The following is a 7625-nucleotide window of genomic DNA, read 5'->3' as shown; positions in this document are numbered from 1 at the left end:
CGATGTATTTATTAAGTCCTTTATTCGAACACTGTATTTACCTTTCTTTGATGATTTATATATGATTTAACAGTGTTAACGGCTACCTTGATTTATGTTATATATATATATATATATATATATATATATATATATATATATACTACATACAGATAGTATCAGTAAATCTTTACTGGAGCAGATATTGTTACAAACATAAATTATACGGTAGGCCTTGGCTAAACTGCGTAAATGAAGAGACATGAAATAACATGGTTAAGTGTGTTTAGCAACACAATTATAATTCATAATAAGTTAAGAGATCATAGATCATACTGATTTCATTATGCGCTAATTTAGTTGTTAGGATACACCCCGTTGAGAATTAACGCCGGCCGCATTTAACATTAAAATAGTGAGCTTTCACACTTGGATTCGTCATAAAGAATATACCGTAAATCCTCGAATAAGCTCCGCGGCGCTTCCAACATAATTATTTGGAAATGATGTTCGAGAGCTGCGCTTAAATGTTTCCTATGATCAGGAGAGGCCTATCAGAGTCAACAGATACGCCAATAGTGCAATCCCATATCTAACTGTCATGTTGAACGATCTCTGAATGTAGGCCTATGCGTATATCTCGACATTCCGTTAGTGATGCGGCCATATGATTACCTGTTCACTGATTATGCTGCAGATAACTTTTTGTGAGATTCCCACTAGTGATATCTCATTTTTCCCCATAAAAAATGTCCCCCCTGCTTATTTTAATCCAATTTTTAATTACATTTTCTGTGATGTGTCTCTAACTCAATTTGCGAACTTTATTAATTATTAATTGTAAAGGGATCGTGGGCCCTTCTGCTATTTTAATTCAATTGTGGTTTTCTTCCGTCTTTTTACCATTTTTTTGTACCTTTGCTTAATTAACATTTATTGTATGTTTTTAATTATGAAATTGTAACTTTTGAATATTGTAACCGCTTGTAAATTTTATTCTATTTGAATTTGTATGTATTTTTTTTTCTCGTGTACTATTTTTATATATTTATATTTTAATTATTGTGTAGAAATCAATGCAATTCAACTTCTTTTGGAAGTTTCGAACATGATTTTTTAAATAAACTTGAACTTGAACTTGAAGATATTACGCCAGATCGTGCAAAATATCACTTCTAATAACAAAACAGCAATGTCATTTGAAGGCTTACCTGTTTGGAAGGCTACCCCGAGAAGTAAGCAGCAAGATAAAACATTTCCTACATTCAGAGACATCTGTGAATCAGATTGAATTAGAATGAGTTAAACATTTTTTTTATTTTAAATATTTTCGGTAAGATATACATATGCCTATGCCTACGAACTAACAAAAGGATGTAGGCCTACCCCTGTGAAATGTTAGCCCATTGATGAGGCCTAAAAAGTACAAGGCCTATAGTTGAAGTAGAATGTGGCAACCTGGACACTCTCTGTGCCCGAAGGTCGTTGGTCGCCGACGCGATTCTATCGAGAACGCAACGCCACGACGAGCGCGTAAAGCCGGTTTTCCACTAGGCGAATTTATTCGCGCGAATCGAAAGCGTCGATTCATGCGCACGCGCATTCACGTTTCTTTCGGAGTTTTCGCTTCAGCGAAATCGGTAGTTCGAACTGCTTTTACTTTTTGGAAAGCGAAAAAAAGGCGCAACCAATCAGAGCTCAGGAAGCGAACCGACGCTTTCCATTCGCACGAATAAATTCGCCTAGTGGAAAACCGGCTTAACGGTTCGTTTTCAATCCGATGCGTCGCGTTGTCTAGCGTTCGCAGGGAGCGGAGTTGGATTCGTCGTACGACGCAGTGAGTGCCCGGCTTTAGAAATTAAAGCTGGTTTTCCACTAGGCGAATTTATTCGCGCGAATCGAAAGCGTCGTTCATGCGCATGCGTATTCACTTTTCTATCACAGGTTTCGCTTCAGCGAAAACGGTAGTTCGAACTGTTTCTACTTTTTGCGAAACGAAAAAAGTGCGCAACAAATCGGAGCTCAGGAACCCAACCGACGCCTTTGATTCGCGCGAATAAATTCACCTAGTGGAAAACAGGCTTAAGGTCGGTCGGCCCGGTCAGCAACTTTTAACGCGATTTTAAGATGATAAAAAGCGGCGCGCACAACCGATATTTTTTTAGTGACGATGATCCGCTCAAACTGCCACCGACAATCAGCAGACGGCATCGCGTCGTCATCAAGCGCTCACATACAACGGCCGTAGTGTGTGCCCGGCTGGCTTCATTGACAATCATCACTCGTTCCATACAAAGCCAACTCGATTCCCAAGACCGGCCATCATGTAATTCACTAAGCAGTCACAAGAAGATGCCCATTGTGATGAACGTTTCAGCATCATACTAGTATGTTAGTCGGTACAATGCTGTTCGATTTATCTTATTGCATTAATTCAACTAATGCGGCTATATTAATTTATTCTATTAAGCTTGTTTTCTGTCTCATTACTGAAGGGTAATAGACCTTTGTGTTTTTACTGTAGGCTATTTTGGCCCAAAGAATTCAGCCTTCCCTCTGTACTGTACGTAACGTTTGTAAATTCGGCTCCACGAGGCCAGATTCCCAGGTTATTATTATTATTATTATTATTATTATTATTATTATTATTATTATTATTATTATTATTATTATTATTATTATCATCATCATCATCATCATCACCACCATATCATCGTCTTCATCAGCATCGTCATCGTCACCGTCACTCATATTCGTAAAATAATGACGCATATTCGTATAATAATGTTACGCACAATCGTATAATAATGTTACGCTTAGAGTTACAGCAAAATAACGCTAGTAGTTAAATATATAATTGGGTAGTTTTTAGGTGCTCTTCATCTTTCAACAACATACAGTTTTTATAACCTTCTCAGCTTTTTTCTTCTTTACATTTAAAGAGATACATGGGAATATAAAACAACGATTGCTAAATGCTTTAATTGGGTAGAAACTTTAAGTTTAGCGGCAGTTCTCAGTTCCTGGTGTTTACAGTAAATGAATCCTTAATGTAATTAAGCATAACTACTGTAAAGTTATAACTACCTAATCTTAAGGGAAGTAGGGAAGCGTGTGTCCCAATTTTAACAGTTAAGTTAAATAACAATTCGTCAGCATAAAAGGAGGTTAGGGCTCTCAGACACACAGTATCTCATCTAGTGGCTTTCAAATGATTTAAATAATGTATCATTGATGTGGGTTGGTATTGCGTTGCACAAACGTGTTATACTATGGCGTTTCAGTTGTAGAGTTAATGTCTTGTTATCAATTAATTTTCTAGAAATGCACACTAAGTAATTTTAAAGATGAACGTGAATTTAGGAAAGCGTATTTCTGCAGTACTTTTTAAATTCCACGATTAAATTTATTGCTGAAAAGACGTAGACAATTCGTAATAAATTGGATTTCCTATTATGTTCAATGTTCAACAATTTGAATTCTTAATCACGTTTTAAGAATCACAATTTTTTTTCGTGAAAAAAATGTATACCATGAATAGGCCTATATCTTTGCTATCATGCTTTCGAAATAACAAATAATGTGCTTTCTTTATATTATTTTAAACATATGCACTTTATATATATATATATATATATATATATATATATATATATATAATTATTATTATTATTATCATTATATATAAAGCAAATAAATATATAATAAAGTGCCGAGCCACTAAGGATAGAGCTGGAGCTTATTCCCGGTTTCTGTAGCGTGAAGCGAATGAGAGTGTAACACTTCACTTGGGTGGGACACTGGTCCAAAGTAGGTTACTCCCAGCAATTTGCTGGTACCCAATGATACAGTGGGGGAGGTATAGACTGAGGCTCAAGGTCACAAACGAAATGCACAGCGAAGAATTTAAACCCCGACCCCGAGGTTGGGAAACTAAAGCATTCCCGCTGTGCCCAAAACGCTTCCATAAACTAAAGTATTATAAATTCAATTAAGATTGTAATGCTGGAATGAAAAAAACATATCATCATTATAAGTAAATCTTTTAGACTCGAAAATGCAAAAACACTTGTCTGAAATATCACGTCGTCAATAATAATAATAATTATTATTATTACAACCTATTGATACTGTTAACGACAAACAATTAACAGGTATACAAAAGTGCCCTAAGATGACAAAATTATTCAATTAAATAAGTAAGGAAAAGACTAAAACCAATGGGCAACTACGCTTATGTCCATCTTAAACCAACTTTGGATTTTTTTCGATTCATTTAGGGTAATTCATTATATTCCTTCAGATATATCTTAGTTAAGCCTAGACGGCGATCAACTCACTTAAATCATTCTGGTTACTTTGTTGTTCCATTTAGACGCACTCAATCCTTTAAATCATCATTTTATCCCTCCGTTATTTTACTATGGAATAGACTACAACAGTCAGTGGTAGACTCGAAAACTATACATTTAAACAAAATTTAATTCAATACTTTAGAAGTTAAACCATTTGTATGCATTTTATTTTATTTATTTGTCTTTATTTGCTGTATGTGTTATAGATTAAGTTTAGTTAGGGGAGGCTAATGTGGCTATCTGGCCTCCACATGGTAGCCTATTTATTGTAAGCCGATGATAAATATGATAGGTATTTTAAAAAGTAAGCTAGAAGACAAATAATGAAGTTTTGAAAAGGGCTCAAGTTATAACGTCTTGAAATTGGTGATGCGCGCTTTCATGACGTATATTTTGTTTTGCAGACGAAACGTTCATTACAGGCCTAATCTCCAATGACGATAAAAGTGTAAAATAGAAGTGGTGTAAATCGTCCTGTTAATTGCTTCGTTAGTAAAGGAAAGAAAAACATCAGTTGGACGACCAAGAATGAACTTGGCCATATATTTGCGTATTAATGATAAATTATTGGTTAAAAGTTCAACAAATGTATGGGTTGAGCTGTGACTGCTGGAAACGTCATAATATTACTTAGAATGTATAAAATAATTAAAGATATTCGCACATGTGGACGGAAAAAGCAAGTTTGTAACAAATTATTTCTATACATCAAAGAATATATGATACAGTACATCAAGGTACTTAGAGAAAACTGGAGCTGTTTAATAATTTCTTTTTTTTTACAAGAATATTGGCATGGCGCTTTCCATGCCCTTTCCCATGTTACTTATCTCACGTATTCCTGTAGTTCGCCTATCGTAGGTCCTACGTAATCGTAAATAAACGTTTATAAAGAAATGCTTGTGTCTTCATGGTGTTATTTATTCATTTTAACACTTTATACATTGTATTTAAAACTCTGTTTCTCAAAGTGTTTCATTACACACAGAGTATTCTCGATTCAGTGCCGCGGCGCTTATTCGGGAGCGGCGCTTTGCGAACAAAATCATGTTTGGTGCGGGGTTTATTCGAGAGCGGCGCTTATTCGAGCAAGGGCAGATCTTTATTAGATAAAAAAAGTAGATTTTTGACGCGATTTTATAACAAGTCAATTACAGTTACAAATAGTGTAATTTGTGTATATATTCGAGAAATCATTTGAAAAAGACATGTTTTGAATCAGATTCATACTCATCATGGAATGATTGTCATAACTGAATTTATAATATTATTAAAATTATAATAGATTGCTAAGCTGCATTCACGCCGAATCCGAATTTTCCAACCGAACCGATGAGAAAATCGAATCAGTGTAAGAATAGGGATGCTGGTGTTCAGAGCATCGGAAACGCGGTCCGAATTTCGTTTCGAATCCGATGTGAATGTAGCGTAAATCGGCTTACTTAAGTCTTAAGAATTGTTATGTTCAACTTAAATGTAACTAAATTAATCTATATCGAGTTCATTTGCAACAATTTATGTTCTCAATTATCATATTTTGAAGTTTTTAATGTTCTGTGTTATTGTGTTGTGACATTTGTTTTTTATTTTATTAATTTTTTTTTTAGGTTTCATGGAATAAATTGGTACGACCATTAATAGCTGACAAGAATCCACAAGTTAAATGTTTAGGCCTATTATTTTCGCATGCACTTAAAGGCGACTCACGGTCCGTCACTGTAATCAAATTTAAATGTAAGTACTTTATCAACACCTCCATATTTATATCACGTTGGTACAGTGAATTTACATAGACCTAAATATAATTTGCTGGACTGCAAAATTACAAGGTCAGTAAGAAACAGATCGATATTTGACGATTTGATTAACAACCTAACGATCACCACGTTCTTTGATTAGTTTGGAAAAAGTGAATCTAATTACCGAGTATAAGTTGGCGTTCGTCAATGATTAATTCAAATTATAGAGATGATCTGATAAGATATGGAATGTTATATTATAGTGTATATTTTATATATTTTTGGACCAATAAATTATTACTTTTACTTTATTATAATATACCTTTTAGGTTGAATTTTTTTAAAGAGGTATTATATTTTGTCTAGGTTGTTTTATATTATGTTTTTGACGCAATAGATAAGGGCTATTAGATATTTTCTCAAACGCTTTAAAAAACTTTATTTTCGCAATGAATGTCAAAATAGTGCCAATCGCACATTGGGTCTAAAGCGTGCTAGTATTAACCAAGCTTAAACTGCGTTCACACTAGAAGAAAAAAAAACTGACCCGGTTCCTTCAGTTCCTGTCGATGTTTTTCTCCTAGTGTGAACGTAGCATGAAGGAAGGATAAAATACATCAAGTGACTTACCTTTTATACCGGTCGCTTTGCGTCTAAGACAGGTGAAACTTGTGATACAAATGGAAATTATGTTGGCTCACTGTATCTGGAGCCCTCTTATAAGTCGGGGGAAAAGTTGTGCTGACGTGTAGAATTGAGTTACTTCCGACAGCGTAGGTTGAAGAATGAACAAGACAAAGATACCTCAGATATATGATTGGTTCTGAGGTAAGAAAAAAAAAACTTGGAAAAGTGACGCTTTCGATAGGAACAGCCCGAACAACTCAGGTAATTTACACTTAATGTTCATTATCAATTTGTAACGAAAATACTCCAGGCACCTCATTGGCTGTTAGAAACACGTCATCATATTACAATTCTTAATTCGTCGTTTATGACAAGCCATGCAATTGGTTGACTTAATTACACGAAACAGGTAAATGTGTACTGTACCATGTATCCAAATAACACCTTGTTTCTCAAATAATGCACTTTCAACGAAAACACAATTTCAACGTTTCGTACTCTTGTGGAAGTGGTTAAATCCCCGATGTGTATAAAGAAAAGAAAAAGAAAACGAAACAAAGAGTACCAAGTATATTTGGAGATTATGTAGCGGTAAACAATTATTTACATATCTTATATCATTGTTCCGTTCGTCTCCACAAATTGTATGAGGTCTAATTCTTCCCTTGACTTAAATATTGTTGGATTGGATATAGTGATTCAAACTAATTTGAAATTAGCAGGAATGATCTCTGAATTATACTGAAAATAATTTCCGGAAGCATTTTCAATTATTCTGAAAGTGTTTTCAATCATTCATGATCTGTCTAATCTCACCTTAATAATGTGTTGAATGTCGGAGATTTGTTTACGAATGATTTTCTTTAAAAGGGACTTAAACAAATTCCTTCTGTCCACTTTGTATCTAAGAATATTCAAATTAGGT

Source organism: Anneissia japonica, unplaced genomic scaffold (assembly GCF_011630105.1).
Source record: "Anneissia japonica isolate Jap-2015-1 unplaced genomic scaffold, ASM1163010v1 scaffold1859_len985614_cov190, whole genome shotgun sequence".
Taxonomy (NCBI): domain Eukaryota; kingdom Metazoa; phylum Echinodermata; class Crinoidea; order Comatulida; family Comatulidae; genus Anneissia; species Anneissia japonica.
This window is presented reverse-complemented; position numbering follows the sequence as displayed.